We start from the raw sequence: 27,833 nt of genomic DNA on the forward strand, positions 1-27,833 counted from the left end.
ACTGTGGTTATTGTTGCTCTCATGAACTGATTCTTGACATATGAGGGTGTCAGCCTGTCCATGCTGATCAACCCGGCCAGGTCAGGCGTGTCATGTTAATCTGTGTGTGTTTGTGGGTATGACTGATTTGGGGACTGGAGGAACCTAACCCCACTGAACTGAGTCCTGCAAGATAGCTCCATTGGGGGTAAGGGCTTGCAGGGGGAGAGATACAGCTCCGTATAGAAACACCAGTAACACAAGCAGCACATTAATAGAATTACTAAGACCCTAGCCCTGATAAATGAGCACACCCCAAAGTAGCGAACAAATCTGGTAACACTCCCCCACCCCTTCCATACCTGCTGGGCTCAACCCCTGCAGGAAGGCTCCCCACCAAAGGGCTGACGTCTTCTGTTTGCTCCCAACTTGGGTGTTTAAACTAAAGCTCATAATTTAGAACAGTTCTGCTTCAGGCTTCTTGAACACCTGTACTTAACCGAAGAGTTTCCAGTTCCCTCCTTCAGGATAACCCCATAATAAACCTGCTAGACCCCATGCTGCTGCTTGAATTTTTATTTAATACAAATCAGGCCTCTTGCATAGGTGTCCAATTAATAACATTCAAATAATGGCTCCCTCCAGAAGTAGGTTCAGAAAGAAGGCAGGCCTCTTGATATGCACAGTTTTTCTACTGTATATTAATATTTTAATGATTTAATTTAATTACTTAAGTTTATGTTGACTTCTTTTAGAAAGAATGACAGAGAAGAATTTCTCTTAACTTGTAAACCAATTTAGCTATTTTTGGCTGAGGGTTTTTCTTTATCATGTTAAATGTTACCTTGCATTTAACATTTTATGTTGTGTTTGTTCACTTTACTATAGAACATAATGTTTGGGCTTGTAACTTTCTTCCTACTGGGGAAAAAAAAACCTCTCCCATTTGCTCATGCTCTACAGATGCTTAAGACTGGCAGTTAGTTGGGGTAAGCAGCTCACAGAGTATTTTAGAAACTTACAGTATTCACTCTTAGACTTTTGGCCTTAGCAGTACTCGCTCTTTAGGCTTTTGAGAACAGCACTGGGTCAGACAGACACTCCAGTCACTGAGCATATCTACACGCATTAGTGCAACACAAACTCTGGCACAATTTGTGCCAGAGTTTATTGCTCCTGGGCAGTTTTTACATGTACACCCAGGACCACAGCATGTTGTGCAGGGTCAGAGCAGCCCTGGCTGGCAGGGGGCCCAAGCGGTCAGCCTGCCAACCAGGGGATGCCCTGGCCCAGTTGATTGTGCTACGGAGGGGCTGGCTGGGGCACAAAGGGGCTTTAGTGCAGGGCCAGCCAGCAGGCATCCCCCGCACTGAAGCACCCCCGTGCCCCAACCAGCCTCATCAGCATCTATACATATATTGCAGTGCACTAAATAATACTGCCACAGGACAGCACTTGTGTTTACAAGTACTATCCTATGGCATTATTTGTTTACTGCAGCCTGATAGGACCACATATGTAAACACTAAGGGCATTTTTACACATGGAAGTGCAACACTTGCAGTTGTATTAGCAGTGAAATGTGCATCAGCGCTGAGAACATGGAAGCAGAGCGCTTTCGAACTAAAACACATCAGAGGTGCATTAGTTCAAAAGTGCACCACCACCATTTTCTGCCAATTAATTGAGTCTGCTCAGAAGTGGCAGAACTCCAGCATTTTATGGGACAAACAAGTATGTGTATAAATGCCCTAAGACTTGACTACAGAGCTAATTAGTAGGGCTGTGCGAAGCTTTGGTCCCCGATTTGATTCAGCGGAGATTCAGCCTGATTCGGTGGTCAAAACTGAATCGAATCAAGAGACCCTTTCATCTCTCCAAATTGAATTGGAACCCGATTTGGAAAGGTTCAGTGATTTGGATATAGACACAGCTTTAAGTGTTTTTTCTACATACCTCAAGGTACCAGGCAGCTCATGAATGCTGAGATGCTGGGTCACATGGAGCATCCCACAGGAGCGCAGGGGTGCTCCCCAGCATGCTCAACAGCAGACCTGGAAGTGGACCAGAAGCACTTCCAGTCCACTTCCAGGTTCCCCAGGAGCATGCAGGGGGAGTCCCCCGCCTCCCACTGTGGCTCAGTGACTGCTGCCTCCTGGGTCTGGGGGGGCACCCGGGTTCCCCCCACGGCCACTCACCGAAAAAGGGAGGAAGTACTTGGGACACTTGGGAAGTGGACCAGAAGTACTTGGGATACTTCATCTGCCCCAGCATCCTAGCACTCTTGAGCTGTACCTTGTACCTCATGGTATGTAGAAAAAAACATTTAAAGCTGTGTCTATGGCCAAATCACTGATTCTCTGAATCAGCATCAAAGCTTCAGATTTGGATTCAGCCAAATCAACAAGTTGAAACACTGTCTCCGATTCAGGCTGAATCTGAATTGAACACGGTCCATTTCACACACCCCTACTAATTAGTCATCTCTGCAGTAAATGGTCTCATGTAGATACACCCACTAAGAACTACTCTAAGCCATCTACAGTGTACTGGACAACCCTTGTTTCTTCACTGAAGTCCCAGGTAGGAAGATCAGCTACATAGAAAAGCTTTTGCTACCCTTGAGCAAGAAGCAGAAAGGTCAGCTAACTGAAAGAGATAACTTGTTTGTACAATATCTTACAAATGTGCCCTACTCCATGACTAGCTCTTCTCTTAGGTGCTACACTAACACAAATAATAATAATAACATTGATCCTGCAGTCTAGGGAAACAACGATCGGGGGCAACAAGGCAGGCCCTACGTGGGCAGACTACGGGACCTGAACCTGTTCAGCCTCCACAAGAGAAGGCTGAGAGAGGATCTGGTGGCCGTCTATAAATTGGCCATGGGGGACCAGCAGGCAATGGGAGGGTCCCTATTCCCCCGAGCACTACTGGGAGTAATAAGGAATAATGGCCACAAGTTAACTGAGAGTAGATTCAGGCTAGATATCAGGAGGCACTACTTTCACTGTCAGGGCAGCTAGGATCTGGAACCAACTTTCAAGGGAAGTGGTGCTCACTCCTAACCTGGGGGTCTTCAAAAGGAGGCTAGATAATCACCTATCCAGGGTCGTTTGACCACAGCATCCTTTCCTGCCCATGGCAGGGGGTCAGACTTGATGGTCTGCTCAGGTCCCTTCTGACCCTACCAACTATGAAACTATGAAATGGAATTTTACCCCATGGTTAAACCGGTACAGACATTCTGTACTGTACGTGTGTGGTGGGCAGGAGTTATGTCTTCCTCTGTAGCTGGGGGCATGGATCTCTCAAGCATATTTTAAAAACTCTCACAGCAGCAGGGCATTGGTCCTCGTTGTCCCTCTGACTTACCTGTGACAAGTTACAGTGTTCTGCCTTACGAAGGTGTCAGGGTTAACTGTTTAGTTGTACTAATAGGGTAGACAATAGATTTGCTATAGAATAGTTTAGATAAGGAATCTGCTGCCTCTTGTCAGGGGGTTAAGCTACAGGATTTATGAAGGTCCCTTCCAGCCCTACTTTTCTATGATTCCATGAAAGGTACAGCATGTAATGTCAGGTCCCTGGCATCAATACATATAATAGAATTTTTTATCAATATACCTTTGGCATGATTGTGCAAGAAGGCCTCTTGTCAGAGTGAATATATTGAACACAGGCTAGTAAATGTAAGGAAGCTACAAATATGCTAGTGATATGATGTATATGTGGCATATATCTGGGACCTACTGTTCTGAAAGTTTCTTAAAAGTAAAAAAAAAAAACCCAGCAAGACGTATTTCACTATCCATTATTCCAGTTGCAACTCCATCAAAATCAAATGGCTTGGATTCTTCACCAGTTTAAGCACTGACAGTGCTGACTGTGATGGTGATCATTGACACCAATAGATTAATAGATTCATAGATTGTTAATAGCTGGAAGGGACCTTGCAGATCATCAGGTCCAGCCCCCCTGCTCTAGGCAGAAACACAACTGGGGTTAGGTGACCCCAGCAAGGTAACTATCCAGTCTCCGAATAGGAATAGGGTATCTGAAAGGAAACTTGAGGTATATACTCCTTTGCCCCAGAGCCAAAGACTGCCTCTGAGGATCCTGACAATTCACAGGACTAACCTAAAATTAAAATTAAAATTTGTCTTTCTTGTTTGCCACAGCATGGAATAGCTCCCTAAGCATTGAGTCTGCCACACTAATATTTCTTTCATGATTCTACATTTTACTCATATATGTTGTTTTATCGTTCTGGAGACTGCCGGACACTTCTACCAGCTCTCTTTCTCTAGCAAAATATTCTATTAATTGTAAGGGATGTTTCATTACCCCAAAAGATGATCAGTGCATTTAGATCAGTATGTTTCAGACCAAAGCACAGTTTTCTGTGCTACAGTGAAGTGCTTTACAGAGAAACAGTGGTAAATAAAGGGTAAACATAGGGTTGCCATCCCAACTAATTTCATTATCTTCTACAGAACCTGAACGTTAAAATGTATCATCCTTACTGCTACAAATTAAACTTCCCAAATCTAAAGAGAATGCAAATAGATCCCGAGTCAGCTGTGGACAGAAAGCAAAAACCAACAGCTGTAAAATTGGTGCACTCTACTTCTATTTACACTGTTCATAAGGTAATAGGATCATAGGAAAGGATAGATGGAAGGGGTCTCGCACAAGGTTATTTAGTCCAGCTCCATGTTGAAGCCAGGATTATCCCATCCCAGCCAAGCATCTGTCTAACCTACTTTTGAAAATTTGGGGGGATTTACATTCCACAACCTCTCTAGGTAGCCTGTTCCAATGCTTGATACCCTTGTAGAGAGAAAGTTCCTCTCAATCTCCAACCCAGATTTCCTCTGCTGCAGCCTGAGGCCATTGCTTCTAGTTCTGTCCCAATGGCCAAAGAGAAAATCCCATCTTTCCAGGTATTTGAAGACTGTTCTCAAATCCTTGTCAGTCTTCTCTTCCCCGGACTAAACAACCCTAATTTTTTCATAACTCATGTGCTCCAAGCTTTTACGTATTTGGTTGCTCTCTGCTGGTCTCTCTTCAATCTGTCCACATCTTTCTTGAAGTGCAGAGCCCAAAACTTGACATAGTACTCACAAGTGCTGAATAAAACAGAAGAATCAATTTCATATATTTTACAGACATTAGGGGCTGTGTCACGGAGTCACGTAGGTGCCCCGTGACTGTGAGTGAGATTGGCAGAGCTGCCAATCACCAGGGCAGCTCAGGTGCCGGTTGCCAGGGCGACTAGGCAGATCAGGTGGCCGGAAGGGGGCAGGGCCGGGCCTTTATAAACAGTTTAGGCCGGAGCCTGACCAGCAGTTCCCTTCTGACTGCCGCAGGAGCAGGAGCTCTGTGGCTGAGCTGAGCGGCCTGAGTTAGGAGTTGCAGCCTTACCACGCTGACTGGCTGCGATGATGCTGGGGACAAGAATGCCCTAAAGGGAGGTAGGCTTGAGAGCCTTGGTGAGGGGCTTGGAGTTTAAGTTTGGAGCACGGAGACTCTGTGTGGTTTATGTTACAGCTGGGCGGCTTGAGTTTTGGTTACAATTATTCCGGAGGACTGGGTGAGGCTGTAGGGGAGTGAGGAGGCCTCACGGGGGCTCCCCAGCAGTTTGGGGGTTCCCAGTGCCCAGGAGGGGCAGAGTGCCAGTGGGGCACTATTGTTGGCGCCAGAGAGGCATGGTGTTTATGCTGGTGAGGCGCGGTGTTGTGCCGGAGAGGCGCAGGGTGCGGGGTCAGGGACCCCAGCCCATAAGGGCGGTGTTTGCCCAGTGGGGCAACAGACCCAGCGAAGGGTCAAGGGGACAGGCACGGTGGTGGCCGCCTGTGCCCCAGCGTGCGGAGCATGGTAGTGGCCCCAGAGAGGGCAAATCCCCAGAGCAGGGTAGAGAGAGAGAGCGTGTGTGAGGAACACAGGCATGGGCCCAGAAAAGGTGGGCAATGGCCGCGGAGAGCGCGGGCGCGGTTGAGGCCCGGGAGCGGGCCGGCGGATAGGAGCCCGGCCCGGGGGGCGCCGGGAGCGGGCCGGCGGATAGGAGCCCGGCCCGGGGGCGCCGGGAGCGCACAACGTCCCACGGAACAGCTGCGAGGCTTGGGGCATGCTAAAGGGGAGGTTTGGCGGCATGCATACCCCTTAAGGGAGGGGTGCACCGAGGCACCCCATTTGGAGTAGGGGTAAGAACACATACTGTTCGCTACGGGAGTAAAGGCAGCCTCCCATTTAACCATTTAAGATCAAAGTCGTGGTGGGCGAGAATTTGAGGGTGCTGAGTACAGCCTTGAGTGACGGTAGGGGACGCTAGGGAGTTCACGGCCGCTCCTAGGCCCCGCTCCCTCACAGGCTGGAATAGTCCTCGCAAGATCATCGAGTCCAGTCCCCCCTACCACAGGCAGGAAGTCTGCTGGGGTCAAATGATTCCAGCAAGATAAGTATCCAAACATATTCTGAATGAGTCTAGAGTAGGTGCTTGCACCACCTCTTGGGGGAGTCGACTCTAGACCCTGGACACTCAGACTATAAAGAAGTTTTTCTTTATGTCCAGGCTAAATTGGCCGTCCACAAGTTTGTGGCCATTAGACCTTGTTATCCCTTGGGGAGCCCTGGTGAACAACTGTTCTCCGAGATCCTGGTGGACACCCCTTATATATTTATAGGCTGCCATCAAGCCCCCCTGAGCCTTCTCTTCTCCAGACTAAAGAGCCCCATGTCCCTCAGCCTCTTCTTGTAAGGCTTGCTTTCATGACCTTTGATCATGTGGGTGGCTCTCCTTTGGACTCTCTCAAGCTTATCTACATCCCTTCTGAAGTGGGGAGACCAAAACTGGATGCAATACTCCAGCTGTAGCCTCACTAACGCTGAGTAAAAGTGGAAAGATGATGTCCATGGTTTTGCTTGAGATGCATCACTGGATGCATGCCAGAGTTTGGTTTGCTTTGCCACCTACAGCATTGTATTGGTGGCTCATAGTCATTTTGTGGTCAATCAAGACCCCCAAGTGTCTTTTAGTCATGGTGCTAGGGAGCATAGCACTGCTGAGCCTATAAGTATGATGCTGTTTCCCCCACCCCGCCAGATGGCATTTAATGTGGAGAAGTCCAGGGTGCTCCATCAGGTTTTGGTCCACCTACGTCGCGAGCCTATCTAGGTTGGCCTGTATCCACAGTCTGTCGTCCAGCGTGATCACCTTCCCCCATAGCTTAGCATTGTCCATGAACTTTGCCAGTCTGACACCCAAATCCAGATGTACTGGCCCAAATACTGAGCCCTGAGGGACACCACTGGTCCCTTTGCGCTATGTTGATTTGATCCCATCAACTATTACTCTTTCCGCAGCCGTTGGAACATGAGATAGTCGGGGCCACAGTTCCCGAGTTTAACCATGAGGACATCATGGGAAACCAAGTCAAAGGCTTTCTTGAACTCCAGATATATGACATCAACCTCGTCTCCCTTGTCTCCTTCTATGACGAGGTGACACATTGCCTGGACAAGGTTGGTCAAGCAAGACCTTCCAGCAACAAAGCCATGTTGGCTGACACTCAAAAAGTTGCCTTCCGTTAGCCTGCTGCTGATGCAACCTTTGATAATTTTCTCCAGAATCTTTCCAGGGATGGATGTTAGACTGATTGGCCTGTAATTTTCTTGATTTGCAAGTGATATGCCTCTCAGTATAACCCAGGAGGATGTTGGCTTTTTTGCAATAAAAGCACAACACTGGCTCATATTCAGTTTATGGTCTAATATAACACCCAGGTTCTTCTCTGCAGCCTAGCCAGTCATTTCCCAGTCTGTATTTGTGCATGCAATTATTCCATCCCAAGTGCAGGACTTTGCACTTGTCCTTGCTGAATTACATCTGGCTGGTAGTGGACCATTTCTCCGGGTATCTAGATCAGTCTGGTATCATCTGCAGATTTGCTAAGCATACACTTGATCCTATTGTCTAAATCATTAAGGTCAATATTAAACAATACCAGACCCAGGTCACGCCCCTGGGGCACCCCACTTGATTCCCAAATAGACTTTGAGCCATTGATCACTATTCATTGAGCGTGATGATACAACCAGTTATGTACCCACTTTACCGTACTTCCATCTAACCTGTAGTTCCTTAGACTGTTAATGAGAATGTCATGGTAGACCATGTCAAAAGCTTTGATGAAGTCAAGGTATATCACTTGCACTGCTCCCCACACATCCACAAAGCCTGTCACCTTATAATAAAAGAAAATCACGTTGGTCAAGCATGACTTGCTGTTGATGAATTCATACTGGCTGATCTTGTTCATCTTGCTCTCCTCTAGGTGCCTTACACTAGATTTCTTGAGGACTGTTCTACAATCTTTCCAGCTATTGAGTTCAGACTAACTAGTCCGAACTAATCAGTTTATACTTCCCCCAATCCTCCTTCTTCCCTTAGTCCTAAACACACAACCCATTACCCCATTCTCTTGCTCCTCAGTCCCCAGTCTGCAAAATCTGCTGCTGCTGAGAGGGTCTGAGCTCTTGAACCACCAGCCACCAGTCAATCCATAGAGCTATAGTACATGCTGAGGTAGATATCCATTAACCGTTTCTCATTTAATTCAATCAGTTACGAAATTGGTTCTAAATTTTACCACCAAAAACTGGGGGTAGTTAATTAATATGGTTTTGCTTCTCTATGGACATGTCTAGACATACATTTACTGCGCATTAAGTTACTACAGTAACTTATTGCACAGTAAGCAGTTTTTAAGCTGGCATCTACACATGCAGGTGTTACAGTGCAGTAATGCTGTGAGTGGACCAACTTGGGAGTAAAGTTAGTCCCAAGTCAGTCCACACAGTGTTACTGCAGAATAATACATCTACACGTGTGTTACTACGCAGTAACTACCCGGATGTAAATTTGCTACCTCCATCATGCAAATTGGTATAAGTCACCGTAATTACTGTGCGGTACAGGAACGCATGTGTAGATGCACACCCATACTGCACAGTAATTTTTGGTTACTGCGCACTAAGTGCACGCGTGTAGATGTGCCCTATGTTTACCTTTCAGTTCAGCACTAGGAAATGAGGAAATTGTTCAAACTGAATCACAAAACATGTTTATAATCAATATACAAAGGAAAGCAATCTAATGCTTTCCCAATAGGTAAATTGAGGCAGTGCAATTAAGAGTAAGTAGTAAACCCTTCTTTTAAAATATGAACTAGATTAGAATCATTATAATTGTTTAAGGGCTCATTGGAGTATTGCTGCTTAATCAAGAATATATTCAGAGACACAGGTGCAATTTACCAATATTTCCAGGTAGATTAAAAAGGTTCCATTCACTCAAATATCTGTATGCAATACAGTACCTTTAGCAAATATCAAATTAAACGGATCCCACTCCAATTCTCAATCAAATATACTGGCAGAAAGTGAAGAACAATCTTCAGAGGGGACATGATAGCAGTCAACAAATATTTGAAGTTTTGCCATAAAGAAGAGCAGAAAGAATTTCTCTCTTGCTGCCGAGAGCAGGACATGGACCAATGGCTGGGGATTCCAACTAGCAGACGCCAATGCTGCTGCTGGAAATTAGAACTGGAGGTTCCTTTCCGAAAGGTCAGATCAATCATCATATTTGATGGCAGGAAGGAATTTTTTCCCATGGTCAGACTGGTATGGGCTGTGGGGATTTCTGCCTTCCTCTGTAGCAGGAGACAGGTATATTAAAAATCTTTTACAGAAGCAAGATGTTAGCTCCTGTGGTCTCTCTGCTTTACTGGTGTCAGGTCAGACTATGTTTTGTGTTGTGTCTGGATTGACTGTAGTTTTACTAAGAGGTAAGATTATGGATTTGTATAGGATGGTTTGAATAGGGATGGATCCTGCCTCAGGCAGGGGGTTGAACTAGATGACCTCTGGAGCTTCTTTCCAGCTATACTTCTCTATGGTTCTATAATCAAACCTGCCTCAAATATTCTACCTTTTCAATTCCATCCATGTATTTTAATAAAACATTTTGCTCTATCTGGCTGTGTGGCGGCCTTGCTTGAACTGTGTATTCATTATCGGTGCTGTCCTTGGACTTTCTAACCTTCCATAACATCTTGTTATCTTATTGTTGCCTCATGTCCACCATTACTTCCCAAATTATGCTAGGCAGTGCTCTCATCTTTTACCTGTGCCAGAAAAGTCCTAGCATGCTGCTTGCGCTGTTAAAACAATAATCAAAATGAGGAATTCAAATCAGTCCACATTAGGGAAAGGAAAAAAAACCCAAAATATGTCAGCTTTCTTTGATACACCATAATGCTAATCCATGCTCAGTAAATAAGAAAGGTAGCTCAAACCAGCATAAAACACAAAAAGCATACATCTTAAAAGCAGCATTAGGGAATTCTTCAAGGTATCAAATATTTAGCAAGGCTTCAGTGTGTATTTTATAAATAATTCGAAGTACTTCCTATTAGTGCTCTTCCCACTGTAGTAAAATGTATAACTGCCTGAGTATAGCACTGTAAAACACTCAGATGGATAGTCCATTGTCATGTGAAATATACCATTATATTACACTGTGAGATACTTTCTTGCCCATTCATCTAATCTATACAACTAATGCCTCATACAAGACTCTTCTAGCCCATAACAAAGTAAAACACCTACACATGGAGCATAATTTTGTTTGCATTTGTGTGATACAAGTCTGACCTTTTTAAGGTTCATTTTAATTAACATATAAATAAAATCAAAGCAAGTTAGACAAGTCAAGGCAGGACACAACACACAGGAAGCATTGTGCTGTGAATAATTAGTGGATTAAAATATTTCACAGGCCAATTACTTTTTTAGATATCTTTCAACTTCAGGAGTGTTTTTATACCTTATACTTTTACTCTGGAGACTTCTCCTAAGCACAATATGGGATATGATCAATTCCATCAAATATTTTTAACAGAGTACCATTCTTCTATTGCCATCTTTTTGGTGAACAACAGTTTTCTGCTGATAAATTCTTCCAGTAAAGTGAATCTAGGTCTCAAAACCTTTTAACATTTCAAGAACTTGCAGTACATAATATGATTTCCATTCATGCATTCTTCAGAATAAAGGGGGAGAAATTCAGGTACTTTTTACCCAAATAAAACAGTCCTGGAATGCTGCTCCTTGCCTCTACTGAAAGAGATATTCTAAACTATTCTGTGAATGTAAATATTTTAACAGCAATAATTTTCATGTTGTCTAGTCCAATGGTGCTTTTGGCCCCTGCAGCATTTCTCAACCCGTGGGTCATGACCCAAAAGTGGGTCACAAGAATACAAGAAAGAATTGTGAACAAACTTTAAAAAAGGATCAAACTTCAAAAGTGGATTCTCCTTTAAAGACGAAAAACATGGGAAGCTGTGGATTTTCTCTTGCAAGCTGGCACAGTTCCAGCCTGCATAGGGTTTCTTGCCCCTCCCCCCCATGCCCTCAACACACACACCAATGCCCATACACCCACTCCCTACCCCACATTGTGGGCTTGGGGGCAGAGGGCAGTGGGTCAGGAGTGAGGAGCACTGAATCAGGACTTGTCATTGATGTTTACAAATGGGTCTTGGCACAAAAAAGGTTGAAAACCACTGGGCTAGATGAGTGATGCAGGCCAGATTGGGCCCTGGGGGTCTGGTACTACCCCCTTCCACCCTCGTGTGCTGGGATTTGGCCCCAGGGGCACAGCATCATTCCCTCCCATCTGTACATATTGGAATTGGGCCCTGGCACCTGGCACCATCCCTGCCTGGTCCCAGTTTAAGCAGTGCATGGTGGGATCAGGCACCTGATGCAGTGAGCAGGGCCTGGGACTCTCCATGGGCCTGGAAGTTTGAGAGAAAATTTGGCACTGTTTCCCCAACATCATATCTCCAGAATCATGGGGAGCCCTGCAGGCCAGATAACACAGCACCACGGACCAAATCTAGCCTTCAGGCCAATAGGATGAGCAAGTCCTTCTTCATTAAACAGGGGAAACCATTCTCTTCCCTTCATTGTCTCATTTCTCCTCCACCTTTTTCCAGCATGCCAGACCACTGTTATCCACCCCAATCTAGCTTAGAAAGACAAAGCTCAGAAGATGCTCCTATCAGCTGCCAGAAACAATGCTTTTTGTTGTTGTTGTTGAAGGGGCATAACTGGGTTCCAGACACTCTACAAATATCAGAGGTGGACCACAATGCTAGATCCAAATCCCTCAGGCTTGCAGCAAGACCAGATCCTCATCTAAAATTCAACTTAAGCCAGTCTCCAAAAAAGGTAGACCTGATTCTTGCCTCAGTTAATTCCAACTGTAAATCAGGCACAATCTAGTTCACACATGCACCATATACGGGTTCTCTCTATGTTAGTCCCCAGCCACTCTGCTGTTCCCACAATCCAAACATTTTCCCCCACACTTGCTCCTACAGATGGAAAGTACTTTCTAAGCGAATGACCCTCTACAACCATGTGACTGTTCAAGTCCCTCCACAAGACTTAACACTGCTATTCAGACTGCAGTGGGGTAGTTGGGGATAATTTATGCAACTTCTCAGCTCCCGTGTGTTCGACTCTTTCTGCATTTTTGTCTTTCAGCTTGTAATCATCTCAAGAATGTTTCTGCATCATCATATGTGTTTGTAAAGATCCTAGTAGTCACACAGGTACTATTCTAATCTAAATAGTAACAAAGACTAAAATATCTGTTTAAAGAGAGATGCACGTATCACTTTATCTTCTTCATTAAGCCTTTTCAGTTCCTTTTCTTTAGCAAAATTTGGGAGGAAGAATCACTGATAGAAGGCTTTATGTGTGAAAGAAGAAGGTGAGATGTGAGTGCCTCACTGAAGCACACATGCTACTCACATAAGGCTTTGCTAAGGCAGAGACTAGAGGCTTACATAAGGTTTTAAGGCAGAAACGAGAAGAGAACTCACAAGCTCTGACTGATACATAAACTGCTTAAGCTGGAATATACACACAGTGCCTGGTACAAGATAACAGAGAATGATACAAGATCAAAGTACTGCCTGGAAGGGGAGTAAGGTGCATCAAGAGTGATACTTATATGATAAAAAAGATCAGGAACTATAGATCAGGCTGCATGACAGGTTCAGGGCAGAGCAAGATACCAAGGGAATGTAACATGCAGAAGCTTTGAATCAACATGTTTTTTCTTAGTTATATAGGTTGATCTGTATGAAAGAGGAACGGGGAAACTGGGTGCTTTGCTCTGACATGGGGAACATAGTGTGTGCTAATACCTGTTGCAAGCAAGCAGGAGCTAATGGGAGGGACAGTACCCTGTCTTGCAGACTATAATACAAACCTCTCTAAGTCTTCACTACCAAACAAGCCTGAGGTCTTTCTTTGTGTATGCTATGCTCTTCATACACTGGAGTCAGAGATGAGAGCACAGTGACTGAACACGCATGCCAGATACAGTAAGTGCATTATTTGATGTTCAAGGAGTTCCAAACGGAGAGTATGGGAGACCTTCGGATGAAAAAGAGGACAGCATGAGGGTAGTGGAGGACCAATACAAATTAGAACAGAATTATGAAAGTAAAAACAGAAGTAACTGAACTTAACAGCTTACATGTCACAGGGCACGTCTACATGAGATGGTTACTGCAGTTGACTAATTAGCGCCACTAAAACATCATTGTCTACATGTGCAGTGCTATTAGGGCAGAGTAAATTAATGAACTCTGCCATGTGACAGTACTGCCATACACAAGTACTATCCTATGATGGAGTTATCTACTGCGTTGCAATGCATGTGTAGACGCTGACAGGGCTGTCTGGGTCATGACAGTGCTTCAGTGTAAGGGCTGTCTGCCAGTCAGCCCTGAACTGTAGCACCCTTGTGCCCCAGCCAGCCCTTTCGTAGCACGTTGAGCTTGGTCAGAGCAGCCCTGGGCTGGCAGGCTGACTCCCAGAGTCCAGGATAACCTTACTGTCAAATGTGGTACTCAAAGGGGTCGCCTGCAGGTACATAAAATACATAATAAAGCACCAATTTGTTTGCCAGGTATGTGTAATAGCTGCCTGCTGTTCACTGCCCATCCTTTTCTTGTATTATTCCAGTAATTTACATCTTTCAATGATATATTGATCTCTTCCACTTGTGGTTTAAAAAGCAGCTCATGTGAGTACAGAGTAACCCTTATATAGGTAGTAAAGTGGATTTGTATTAGTCTTGTAGATATAGAACAAGTATTGGGTAGTTTGATGACAGCCTAACATAGGAGCACTTCTTTCTGGGCAATTCACAGTAGTAGCCATTACAGAAGCCCCATAGTGTGGCCTTTCTCTATAAATACAATTAAAAGCTGCTAAATTTGCAAGCTGTGTAGACTTTTGGCTTTTATTTCTCTAGTGTTGCTTTAGAAGGGTTCTTTTCAGTGCAACCGCTCTTTTTTTCAAGTGTTTATGGAGAAAAGCGAAAACAATTTTCACTTTTCAGCCTTCTGCATGCCCCACAGAGAGAAACAGAGCCTTTTGCCATTGGCAAGCTCAGTTTCCACCCTCCACCATTACAGAAGTTCTCTGAATGGTATCATAAGGAGGGGAAAGTAAATGGGAGACACGGAAAAATAAGGAAGATTGGCTGGAAAATAAACCAGACGCTGGCAGCTGAAGAACTGCCTCAGTGCATGGGCTAGTCCATCAATTGAGAATGTCAACACAGTCATCAGTAGCAGGTTCAGAAGGTCAGTGCACCGCACTTGGGAGCTGCTCTCAGGAGCAATCTGGCCCTCTTCACAGGCATATGCTGAGTGGAAAAACACACAGAATCAATGGCTGGCACTACTGTCACATCTTTCCTTTACTCAGCTGGTATCACTGTGGGCATTAGTGTTGACAACCACCTTTTTGGTAGGCAGAAATCTGAAAGCAGAAGAGGCAGACTGAAGGACAAAGGAGGGAAAAAGAATGAAAGAACTGTGATAGATTTTTTTCAAAAAGCACCTTTCAACATGACACATTAATTATGATTAGAGAAGAGGTCTGACACAGCATCTTGGCACCATGGATTTTATTCTCATGCCTATTTTCTTTTTGTTCATTTTTCAGCAGAATAGCAGGTAAAATAGCAGGTGTTTTTATTTCCTGCAGTTTATCTAGGAACAATTTAGCATCACAAGAATAATTTTATACTTGTGTTGGGAGTTCTTTTTTTAGCATTTCATCATGCAATGAGATGAGACCACACCTGTGTTCCTCCACCCTCTCTTTCCCTCTGTTCCTGCAAACACTACCTTGAAAAATATTTATAATTTAAAAGAGCCAGCAACATTTCTCATCCACAGGTATTAGTTTACACTAGGAATTCAGGTTTTTTAGTGCACTTTAAATATTTTGGTTTATTACTGAATACATGAATAGGAATCCAGCTTGCCAAAATGTTTCTACACATTGTCATTTGAGCTATACTTTTACACACAGCTTTTGGAAGGTCTCAAAAGTAGTTCCCAAGGTCTCCAGCTTGGAAGGCTTGAGAGAAGCAGAGTTCACCCTGTGTTGTTTTCTAACAGCCCTCTCTGATTGATACAAGGTGTGTCGCTGCTCAAGACAGAAGCGGTGACTAGCAGGAGCAGGAAGGAGGGGGGATCCTAGTGGAGAAATTGGTTAAAGTGAGGAATATTTTGTCAAAAGCCAGAGGAGGAAGCTCGATCACTTGAGTCAAAACTGGCCAAGAGAAAGGCTGGAGGCCATATCAAATAATATTAAATCATATTAAAGCAATGACACTAACTTGCCCTTTGCCTTTCCAGCATGCTTTGTAAACATTAATTGAGAGAGCTATGAAAACCTACATAGTATGTCTCATTCACCTCAAATGGTTATGATTTTACTGTGTTCAGGCCAGTATCATGGGCCCAATCAAATTAAGGAAGCACACAAGCATATACTTAAGTCCACCACTATATGTAAATTAAACGTGCTTAATCTTAAGTATGTGTTTAAAAAATATCCTTAATACAGATATTTAACTGGGGATCAAGCCTCTTCGCACGAAGGGGAAAGCTGCATTTTTCAAGAGATGGATTAAAGTGAAAAGATATGAAGATTCTTCAGGAAGAATAAAAGAATTAGTTAATTCAGCCACAGAAAAACGTTCTTTAAAGGCAGCGCCAAATCAGGATTACCCCAATGGGGGCTCATAAGCAGCCAGAAAAAGAAAAATGGTTCAATACTATGACCCAGCTTTGTAATGGGTCTTTGCTCCAATGTCTTTAAAACCTCAAAATGTCTTTTCCAGCATTATTCTCTTTGTCATTCATTGATAGGGGGTCTGTTGCCTGCAGAAGAATTGAAACTGTGCACATGAGTGATGCTCAGTATTTGAGTAATATATCCTTTCCATTAGGCTGTAAAAGGAACGTAAAATGGTGTAACGATCTATAAATCTGATTTAGTGATGGATAAGTAAAATGATGAATATGGATTATATTTTTTTAATGAGTGTTACATTTAATGAGCATGAACATTAGCGAGTGCATACAGCAGTGAATCAATAGCAAGGCTTATAAAGTTCTGGGTCTGACAAGTTTAACTGGAGCTCTTCTAAGCACGTGTGTTATTACTGTCTTGAGATTAAACAGTACCTATTGGAGCATGTAATTGTTAACAGAAATAGCGATTTTAAGTCATACAAATGAACACGGTTCTTTTTGTCTGGCAAACAAGTAGCTGTAGCATGTTGCATCTAAATGTTTTTCCATGGCCACGCCGTACTGATCTCTTCCTGCATTTTCCCTGACTGACAATGAGCAAGGGATTGCTCAAGTGTTAGCAAAGGCTGATTAACAGGTGTGAAGGGAAAGCTCTGGAGAAGCACTGAAGTTGAGAGTCTTAGTTTCAGTGGAACACAACCAGATGTCAGGCTGGAAGTGCGGTCTGTGTTCCAGAAAACAAGCCTTGGATGTGGAGACCTTGAAACACCATTCCTCCCTCCCTCCCTCCCAGCTGCTGCCACCCATCCAAACTAGCCTGCAGCTGTTGAATACTGAATTTTACCTCCTCAAAGGCCTCCCAAGCTGCTCATATCCAACTCAGGCATGCTGTGTCTCATTTATTCATATAAATACAGCAAGACCCATCCTAAAAGGCTTCCACATCCCCTGAAAAGCTCTACATCTATGTCTGTAGCCAGATGAAAAATCCCTCTCCTCAACTTTAATGGCTGTCTACTATTTAACTCTTTCATTTAATACCTCTCCATACCCAATCTTCCTTCATCTCTGTCAATACTGATCTCTTTTCAGCCCTTTGTCTCATGCTGGACACTGAATTTACGCATCTGCTGTAATAGCATCAGCCCCTGAAGCAGAATGTCTCCATTCTTCATAGCACCTCATTGATTCCTTATCTTTCCAGGTCAAAAACTATGTCTTCTGAGTTGTCAGCAAACAATAAATTGTTTATGAGTTCTCAAACCTGCACTTACTATTTTTCATCACACCTCTTCATTTCACGTCTCCTTTGTGCTTTGCTGTCCTTACAACTTTGAACACGTTCCCACTCCTGTGACAGCTGTGCATTGTAAGATGGATGCATGAAGCAGATGTAAAAATTAACAAGTGCAAATAATTTGCAAAATGCTTTCAAAGCTTGATTTAAAAAGTACAGTGAGGCAACTATCACTCTGGATTTAAAGATTCAGAAAATTAAGAAAAGGATGTTGAATGTTTTAACAAAGGTCAGAAAAGAAATCTGATGTCAAGTTAGTGCTAAGTTTCTTGACTTTCGCTCCTACTATCTCAGCATTTGACCTCTTTGCCTCCCTAAATTATATTGCATTGTATGTCAGTTTTCTAATTTAGGCTTTATTTCTCCTTTGTTGTTATACATCCTATTACTACAAAACTTTTCAGCCTATACTCCTGTTAAAATCATTTTTCTATGATTCTCTATGATAAAGTCAATTTTCTATAATTCTATGATTTCACCCATTTTGTTCCCACTCACCCTCTTGTGTTATCTGTTACCTCAGTCTGTGCAAACCAAGAAGCTGTGAAACCTATTGGTCTTGGACAATATTGCTACCTCTATTTTGCTTGCTAAGTTTCCTAAAAGTTGTTCACTTATGGCAAACTTTAATCAAACACAATTATTATTATGCTTAAAGTGTTTGTTTACCTATCAATATAAATATAATTTCCATTAAAGTGCTTCCATCTTATTTAAGACAACTACATTTTGTTTTGATTTATTTGTTGAATTTGGTGAGGTGCGGGGGGTTACTCCAATTTCTATGTTTTGTCCTGTGCCATGTTAAGTAGTTAAAATCTGGAAGCTTGCCAGATACAGTGGTGCTGTGAATTCACTTCCCAACTAGACATGTAATTCTTGCAGCTGAACTCAAGACAATAAAATGTGCAAAAATCCTCAAGTATAATACAGCTTCTCTCTAAATGACAGAGACCCCTTCATATACATAAATTGGAGCAAACCACTTGGTAATGAGAAAGTACAGCCAGTAATTATTTTATTACAAGTCTGGAAATTATGCATAATGTTTTTAATTAAATATTCTACCAATTAAATAATAATTTTTTTTAGTTCTGACATCATTAGAGCCCCATTTCTATACACTACCTCTCAAGAATATATTTATCTTCTTTTCCTTAAAGCAAAACAATATTCTATCCTGGTTTTGGTCACTATCTGGTCTTTGATGGCCAATACTCAGTGTATGGCAATTATTTTGATGCTGTACAGATATTGTGGAAGAGACATAGACACAGAATTGCATAGGGAGAAAGAAAATTCTAACAGCTACGTTACAGTATTTCAAAGGTAGTGTACCATAGCAAATTTAATTAGTGAATCTTTGCCATGTATATTGAATGAAACATGGAAAAACTGCTATAGACTTCTTAGAGAGTTCACGGGAAGGTCAGGGCCGCAGATGTCAATACCCAACAACAGACACATTTGACTAGAAGGCTGACCGACTACCAGAAAGTTATCCCTGTGGAATGAAAGTGGATTTGTGAAAGCTTCAGGTTACGGGCTGGGAACTGAAAATAAAGAGAGAATGAGAACAACCAGCCAAACCGTATTACATTTCCCACTACACTTCCATTTCACAAACAGCTCAGACCTTGAAAGAAGGTAATCCTAACGAATCCACATTATAAACCTTTTTCACATAATTCATACAATAATTTTATTGTTTGTGCATGTGTATCTAGCCCTTGCAAAGATTTTAAATGTGGTGTGCCTTACATATATTGGAAGATTAGTAGTACTACTACAATGTACTGCAAGGTTTGTTTTAACCAAAGGGGATAGATTTGTTCTAATGTCCTAAACTATTTAAAAACAAAACAAGTTATTTTAACTGAAACACTAGATAGCACTTTTATTTTATGCAGACACAATTATAACCTTGTAGTCGGAGTCAGAAGTCAGTAATGTTTCTGTTATAAACACTGGAATGGGGGACAATTTAATATCTTGACAACCATATAAATTAGCAACGTAAGTGTACATTTTTTTTAATATATTTCATAAACATTAGGGCTGGAAGGGACCTCAGAAGATTGAGTCCAGCCCCCTGCCCCAGAGGAAGGAAGTCAGCTGGGGTTACAGGATCCCAGGAAGATAAACAACCAATTGACTCTTAAAGAAACCCAGAGCAGGTGCTTGCACCACCTCTGGCAGCAGAGTTCCAGGCCTTATGGGGCTCGGACCATAAAGAAGTTCTTCCTTATGTCCAGCCTGAAACAGTCTTGGAGAAGTTTGTGACCATTTGACTTTGTCATCCCTTGGGGCGCTCTGGTGAACAGGTGTTCCCTCAGATCCTGATGTGCACCCCTTATATGCTTATCGGCAGCCAGCAGGTCCCCCCTGAGCCTGCACTTTTCCAGGCTGAAGAGTCCTGTAGCTCTCAGCTTTTCATCATAAGGCATGTTTTCCTGCCCTCTGATCATGTGTGTGGCTCTCCTCTGGACTCTCTCAAGCTTCTCCACATCCTTTTTAACTTGTGGAGCCCAGAATTGGATACACTACTCTAGCTGCAGCCTCACCAAGGCTGAGTACAGTGGGAGGATGACATCCTGGGATTTGCTAGAGAAGCATCTATGGAGCTCGCTTTGCTGGCTGCAACATCACATTGGTGGCTCATATTCATCTTGTGGTCAATCATGACCCCCAAGTCCCTTCCAGCTGTGGTGCTAGCAAACGTAGCACTGCCAAGCCTATAAGCATGCTGTGGGTTTTTCTTCCCACGGTGGAGTATCTTGCATTTTTTGGAGTTGAAGGCCATCGGGTTTTCATCCACCCATTTTCCGAGCCTGTCAAGGTCAGCGGACGCTTTACCCAAAGTTTGGGGTCATCAGTGAACTTGGCCAGTCCGCTTCCGACATCAATGTCCTCATCATTAATGAAGATGTTGAAAATAACAGGTCCAAGGAAGGAGCCTTGGTGGACCCCACTGGTCACGGCGCACCACAATGATTGACCTCCATCAGCTACCACTCTCTGGGTCTGACCCCGAAGCCAATTCCCCAGCCAGTGGACTGTGACGTAGCCGAGGCCGCAATTGGCCAGTTTTTCTATAAGACAATCGTGGGATACCAGACCGGAAGCTTTTTTAAAGTCAAGATATATGATGTCAATCTCTTCTCCCTTGTCCAGGTGATATGTCACCTGGTCATAGAAGGAGTTGAGATTGGTCAGGCAAGACCTACCTGCAACAAACTTGTGCTAGCTATCCCTCAAGAAGCTGCCTTCAGCCAGTTTGTCAAGAACAGTCTCTTTGATGATTTTCTCCAGAAACTTCCCAGGGATGGAGTTCAGGCTGATGGGCCTGTAGTTCTCCAGATCTTTCTCCCTTTCTTGAAGATAGGCATCACATTGGCCTTCTTCCAATCTTCAGGCACTTCGCCTGAGTGCCACAAGTTCTCAAAGATCTGTGCCAGTGGCTGAGCTATGATGCTTGCCAGCTCCTTAAGTACCCTGGCGTGAAAGCTGTCTGGGCCAGCTGACTTGACGGTGTTCAGCCGCTCAAGGTGTTCCTTCACATGGTCAACATTGATGAAGGGTAACAGTTCTCCCTCGCTCTGGCTGTCCCATACCATATTGAGCAGGGCCGTCCCTTGAAGCTCGTGAAAAACCAACACAAAACACCCGTTGAGCAGGTTGGCTTTTTCCTGGGCGTTGGTTGTCAGTTGACCCATATGTTTTAGCAGGGGTCAAACGTTCCCCTTGTTTTTCCTCTGGCTCCCCTCATATCTAAAAAAGGACTTTTTATTGTCCTTAATATGTGTAGCCAGTTGGAGTTCAGTTGCTGCTTTGGCTATAAAATTGTGTCAATCAATTAAATTGTCTTTTTTTTTTAAACTGGAATAACTTATGTAGGTAGATGGGAGTGCAAACACAGGTGGTCTGGAAAATGAGGATTCTTAAAAATAATTTCTGAGTGCACTAGAAGAGATTAAAGCAGACTATATTTTCTTTACTATTAGGGCACAGTAAATTAAACTTCACTGTAGGATAGTACTGTCTGGGAGGAGTACTATCTTATGGCAGTTATTTAGTGCACCAAAATGCACATGTAGACAGTAACTGGGCCTTGCTGGACCATGAAGGGGCTGCAGTGCAGGGGCTACCTGATCCCCTGGGGCCCTCTGCCAGCTGGGGCTTCACCACCCTGGCTCAATGTGCTGTGGTCCTGGGCACATGTGTAAACACTATAACTGAGAGAAAAAAACCTAACATTTGTCAGAAGGCAAGCCAATGCATTCTGCACCAGCTGCAACTTCCAGTCTTCAAGGACAGCCCTATGTAGAACATATTGTAGTTTTATAGACCTGAGTTTATGAAGACACAGACAATGGTGGCCAGATCCAAATTTGAAAGAAAGGGTCATAGCCATCTTATCAAATGAAATTAGTAAAAGACATTCCTAGTCACCACTGTCAAGTGAAGATCCAGATATAGCAGAGGATCCAGGAGCACCTGAAGCCTAAGAGCATGTATGACAAGTGGAGGCTAAATTGCATCAATCATAAGTGTCCCACTCCCCCCAAGGTCAAGTGGTCTTGCCCACCACCATCAACTCTGTTTTGGTCTGGATTCTGTTTCAATGAATTTACCTGCATTCAGTTCCCAGAAGCAGCCAGGCAATGGGAAAGGACTGAAACTATAGAGCCTGGGTCATATGAGAAAGTGGAAAACTGGGTGTCACAGCATACTAATGGCACCTCACTCCAAATCTCCATACAAGCTTGTCTAGTGGCATCTTATACATATCGAATAAGAGGGGAAACAGGATGAATGCCTAGACAGAACCTGACAGAAAAGATGCCAATAAATGCTTTATCAGCACATCCTGGTCCTGGTATCAAAGGCCATTGAAAGATCAGTAAGATCAGCAGTGCAATTTCCCCTGTCAACCCCAAAGAAAAGACCATTAACTAAGGCCATAAGTACAGTCTCTGTGTTATATCCAGGACAGAAGCCAGACTGACAAGTGTCCAGGAAACAAGTGGCATTCAGATGCATTTTGAGCTATTGAGTGACCACTTGCTCAATGCCTTCCCCGCAAAAAATGAGGTTGGAGACCAAATAATAACCAGAGGAGGAATCATCACCAAGTGATCATTCCTTTTGTAGGGCATGGACAATTGCAGACTCAAGAACATCTGGCACTCCTGCCATTTGGCCAAGTGGCTCCAGTCTCATGATGTTTATATGAGCCCTCTGCTCATGACTTACATGACAGGATAGGCAGGGGTCCAGTTCACAACTGGTTGTCCTGGTCCCTGCAAGCACATCCTCTGCATTACTAAGTAACAGCAATTGATTACAATCCATATAAACTGGGAAAAAAACAAGCTTCCTCAATCACAAGCTCTGACCCTCCAGCAAAAGCACTGGTCTCTAAGCACACCACAGATGATTGAAGACGACTCAGGATTAACAAGGCCACACACAACTGGGAACAGTTCTACCAGAAGCAAATGCAATGGCAGTGGGAGGAAAAAAGCTTTTTCATGGCCACAATTAATATTTAGGTAGTGGATGGCCAAACTTGACCCAAATTGTTGCGTTTTAACTGATCCTCTCGTTTAGAAAGTAGTTCAGCAAAACATTTAATTAAATCCTTAAGTCAATTCCTATAATTTACCTTCTGCTTAGGGAGGCAGCCAAATCCTTTTAACTGAAGAACTGAAGGGAGACCAGAGAAAGATTCAAAGAAACACTTTAGTGACTAATCGAATGTGCAGTAAAGTGTCACTATCTACACATGTGCAGCATTCACTGCACAATAAATTAGTCTACTGTGCAGTTGGCTACTACCTGTACATCCAGATAGTAGATTTACCTTGCAGTAGCTGCTGCAGAGTAGCATACATGTAGACAGCTGACAGCTGACCAGAAGCAAATTACAACCAGTCAGCCCAGACAGCAGGGTGTGGGAGAACTGCCTCCTGCCCCGGGCAGCTGCCTGCTGCCCAGCCCCTGCTCCAAGACTGGAGCAGAGGCTGGGACACTGTCCCCTGCCCTGGGCAGCTGCCTGTTCTCAGCTCCCACTCCAAGATCAGAGCAGGGGCTGAAACACCATCCCATCCTGGGCAGCTCCTTGCTGCCCAGCCCCTGCTCCAGGAGCAGGGCTGGGCGGCAGCTGCCCTGGAAGTGGGACAGCTCCTTTTGGAGCCTCAACCTGACCCTGGAGCCCACTGCCAGCCTAGGGTTGGCACACCAGGGAGCCTGGAGCTCCTCCTGGCTGTTGTACGGGGGCAAAGCAAGGCAGAAGTAGGATATGTAGACGTACTCCCAGTGTCTCAGAAAACAATAGCAAAAGGCTATTTGATAAAACTAAGAAGGTGGCAAATCCAACCTGATAAAATGAAATATTTATTATATACCACAGTTAACTGTGGAACTCTTTGTCACAGCATGACAATGAAGCCAAACAACTGCAATTCAAAAATGAAATTAGACAGTCATATAGATAACAGGAATCCTCAAAGTTATAATAACTAAGGGCAGCTCATTTTAAAGAAATATTAAATTTTATTCTTTACATCTCCATCCAATCCCTAATTACCAGAGACCTAGAGGTTTCCTGCGTATTCTTCTGAAGCACCTGGTGCCAACACCTGTCAGAGATAGCATGCTGGACTATGGATCTGTGAACCTATGCCAAACTTTAATAAATAGAGCACTCCCATTTAAAACAATAGGTCTGTTCACAGACATAAATTAAAAAATGCTTAAGCGCTTTATGGATCTGGGACTAAATGAAAATACCACAGGGCACTATGGGTTTGATTTGCTAGCTATTATTGAGGCCACTTGAAAATCTTGTTTTGAATGTTATTTTATGGTCCACTCTCTCATCCTCTCTCTTTTTGTTTTCTGTCTGTCACCATTTTGTACTTTGATATGCTTCCCATCTGCCTAAAAGGAAAATGAATGACATTTTCACCACCTGATTTTATTCTGACCAAAAAGGAGAAGAGCTGACATTCTGATATGGGCTGAAAATGAGAAAGAGTGCCTCAATCAATCAGCTTGTATTGATGCCATGCTCATTGAAACTGTCAGTAGGCTTTCAACTGACTTCACTGGGCATTAGATTATGTGCTTTCATCTTAAAATTCCAATTCATTTCAGGTCGCTTTGTGTACCTTACTTCTACCGGTTATCATTCATTTTATTTGGTGGAGCAGATCCTACTGCTCTACTCTGTGGGACCTTCTGAACTACACATGGCTCCATAGAACACTGAAGATTGAATAAAACTTAAGAAAATCTGAGTCGAATCAGGCCATTTTTCATAACCTGAAAACAGTGGGGAAACAGTTGCTTACACAGTATAGAGGAAAAGTTTCTTTTCCAGTCATATGCCTAGCTCCTCTGAGAGTGACCAAAATGAGGATGGACTACATTAAAATGTTTGGGTTTTTTTCATTTTACAAATCAGCACAGTCAGTATGGCCAAGAAGCAAGTTTGCAAAATCACTAAGAACAGAAATAAGAGTAGTGTTACCACAAGTCTGATTGAGAATTCCACAGTCCAAGCACACCATTAGACTATTTTCTCCAGGAGGGATATAAAATAGTATTCACTTCCTACTGTATCACTGTACATTTCCTATTGTATCACAGCTACGTAATGCAATGAACCTGTACAAGATTTATGTTTGGAACTTATACACCATTGGCTTCCTTTACATTGACAATAATGGCAGGAGACAGCAAGTACAGTAGGATAGCTACCTACCTATCTTTCTCAGGCCAAAATATAAATGACATGCACTCCGATACAGTACAGAACAAGGACATTATGGGAATTGCCTCTCTCTGTCTTGAGTAATAACTGTGATAAAATGTACTGAAAAAGTCTAAAAGAAAAGCAAAACTTAATCTGTTTCACATAACTTGCTTTCCTTCTTCATATAGTAGTACAATATGACAGTGGTACTGTCTCTTCCTTTAGGCTTAAGCTGTGTATTAAACTTTGTATTCACTGGTAAAGCAAAAATATAGCTCAGTTTAGAGTAAATATAGCAGAATATTAGCTGGAAATAATATTATATTAATTTGAACACTTATATGTTACAGCCTTATCTCCAAATATAGAAAACAAAAGGATTTCCACTAGAAAATAGTTATGATGTCTGTGTGGGGGGGGGGAGTTATATTTACCAGTTAAAAGATTCTTTAAAGTTTCATTCTCCCAAAAGTTAATGTGTTTGCAAATATATTATTTTCCTCCTGCATGTTTCTTTAGTTCAACTATTTTAAACACCATCTTTCTATGTTTATTATATAGCACTCAGCACTACCAGGCCTTGTATACTACAGCAGTAAGTAAAAAAATAATTCATGCTTTAGAGCTTCAACTGACATGTTAGATAATATAAGCTACGCACTGACGGGAAAAAAACATTAGAAATAGTTATTCCCATAGCACTGTATTGAAAAATTTAGCTGATCCTCTGCTTCAGTCCCAATTATTTCAAATAAGAATAATGAGAGTTTCTCAAAGGGAACTGAGTCTTCACTTAACAAACATGTACAGAGTTCATTAGTTTGTATTTTTTACTTTGTTGTGAAATTATAACTTCTGTATAAAACATATCTAGAATATATTAGTGTAAACAGCTAGTTAGGACGTAGGCTCAGGAATTATATTTCTATCTCAGCCGCTGATTCATTCAATGACAGAGGGCAAACTACTTAATGTGTCTATGTCTCATTTTGCATGTAAAATAGATACCCTAAGCGGGCAATTGGAAGGACTATTAGTGTTTTGCAAAGTGCTTTGAAATCTTCCAGTTCAAGACAGTGAATACATGTTACTCTTGTGGAACATTATATTACATGCGCAGTGATAGTATAAATGCAACGTATTATTATTTTAAGAACTCAAAAGCAGTGTCATGGAGATGCAAATGTCATCCTAGAAAGGTCCTGCTGTCTATCAAATTTTAATAAAATACGCAATTTTATTTTGAGTATCCAATCCTTTGGCAAGGAATTACATTGTTTTAAAAAATAAAGCTAATAGTTTGTATTATTTTCAACCCAAACTACTAGAAGCAAAGAATCCATCCAGTGCAGCTCAACGACTAAAGCTCTGTATTATAGGAACATGCACTGGGACAAGTTTTAAGGTCCTTATTTAGTTTTTCAGTTGTACGCTTTCTCTTAAATTAGGTAGATTCACACTAAAACCAATGGGCATTTTGATTCCGGGACATGGCGCCGGGCACTTTAATCAATCTTTGCAGGTTTTTCTAACATGAGTAGATTGAACTGATAAACTAAACAAAGTGTTTCGGTGGACAAGAAAGGCAGACGCCTGTACTGACCCAGGCCAGGAGCTTAGGGGTGCTCACGTGCGTTACCCCTTATGGCCAGACTGCCTAAGGCTGCTGAACCCAGCTCAGTAGCAGCCCAGACCTGATTAGAAGCCAGGGGTCTGCGGGGTGCAGGTAAAAGCCCCCACACCCAGCCTCGAGTTTAGAACTGGGTTCAATCACCCCAGCCCTGCTTCTTCCCCAGTCATCCACCTCAACCCTCCCCACACCAGCCCCCTAGCCAAGGTCTGCCTGGCATGGGGGGAAAGCTCCCACCAAGGGGCTTTTCATCTGTCTGCAGCTCGAGCCAGGCTGGGATCACCCCCACTCTCTCCCCAGCCTTCTGCCTCCAAGGGGAGGGATGTACCTGCTGGCCTGGCACTGCCCCTCCCCCCGCCCCTGCTGAAGTCTACTTGTCACAGGGGGAAAACACCCACTGGGGAGCTTTTCACTTCCCCACAACTTGGAGCTGGGCTGGGATCACCCCAGTCCCACCCCCTCCTTAGCCAGCTGCTCAGAGACAGATGGCTGAGGCTGGGGAAGGAGAGGGACTGAGGCAATTCCAGCCTTGCTCTAAACTGTGGAGAGATGAGAAGTCTCCCAATTGGTGCTTCCCCCTTGAGCCAGGCAGACCCTGCCTGGTGTGTGGGGGGGGGTTGGGGCCAGGACAGGGGATATGTTCTTCTCTCCTGCCCCCTTGAAGGTGGACAGCGGGGGAAGGAGCAGAGCTGAGGCAATCCCAGCCTGGCTCGAGTTGCAGGGGGCTGCTTTCCTCCCCATGCCAGGCAGACTGTTGGTGTCACTGGGCATAACCCTGGGTAACTCAGAGGGATGGAAGACCAAGAGTGTCGAGGAAGTCCTTCTGCTCCAGGCTCAGAAGAGCCAAAACCCCCGCTTGCCCAACCTTTGTAACCCTTTCTTTGGCGCCTGCAATCTCCTGTCCTTCTGGAAAGCAGGCGAGCTAAAACTGTTATCTGTGGAATGCAAGGGCAC

The 27,833-nt window shown here is 43.5% G+C and overlaps 1 protein-coding gene and 1 long non-coding RNA gene across 7 annotated transcripts in view; one reads left to right on the plus strand and one right to left on the minus strand.

The window, feature by feature from the left end:
- SORCS2 (sortilin related VPS10 domain containing receptor 2) overlaps positions 1-27,833 on the minus strand; it is a 940,675-nt gene that overhangs the window by 528,782 nt on the left and 384,060 nt on the right. The window lies entirely within an intron of this gene.
- The window catches only part of LOC109322150, a 21,016-nt gene continuing 6,835 nt past the window's right edge, over positions 13,653-27,833 (plus strand). The window contains exons 1-2 of the long non-coding RNA XR_002104324.1: positions 13,653-13,725; positions 15,013-15,019. This is a non-coding gene — a long non-coding RNA (uncharacterized LOC109322150). The remainder of the gene's footprint in view (positions 13,726-15,012; positions 15,020-27,833) is intronic.

Source organism: Crocodylus porosus, unplaced genomic scaffold (genome assembly GCF_001723895.1).
Source record: "Crocodylus porosus isolate Cpor-Errol unplaced genomic scaffold, CroPor_comp1, whole genome shotgun sequence".
NCBI classification, from domain to species: domain Eukaryota; kingdom Metazoa; phylum Chordata; order Crocodylia; family Crocodylidae; genus Crocodylus; species Crocodylus porosus.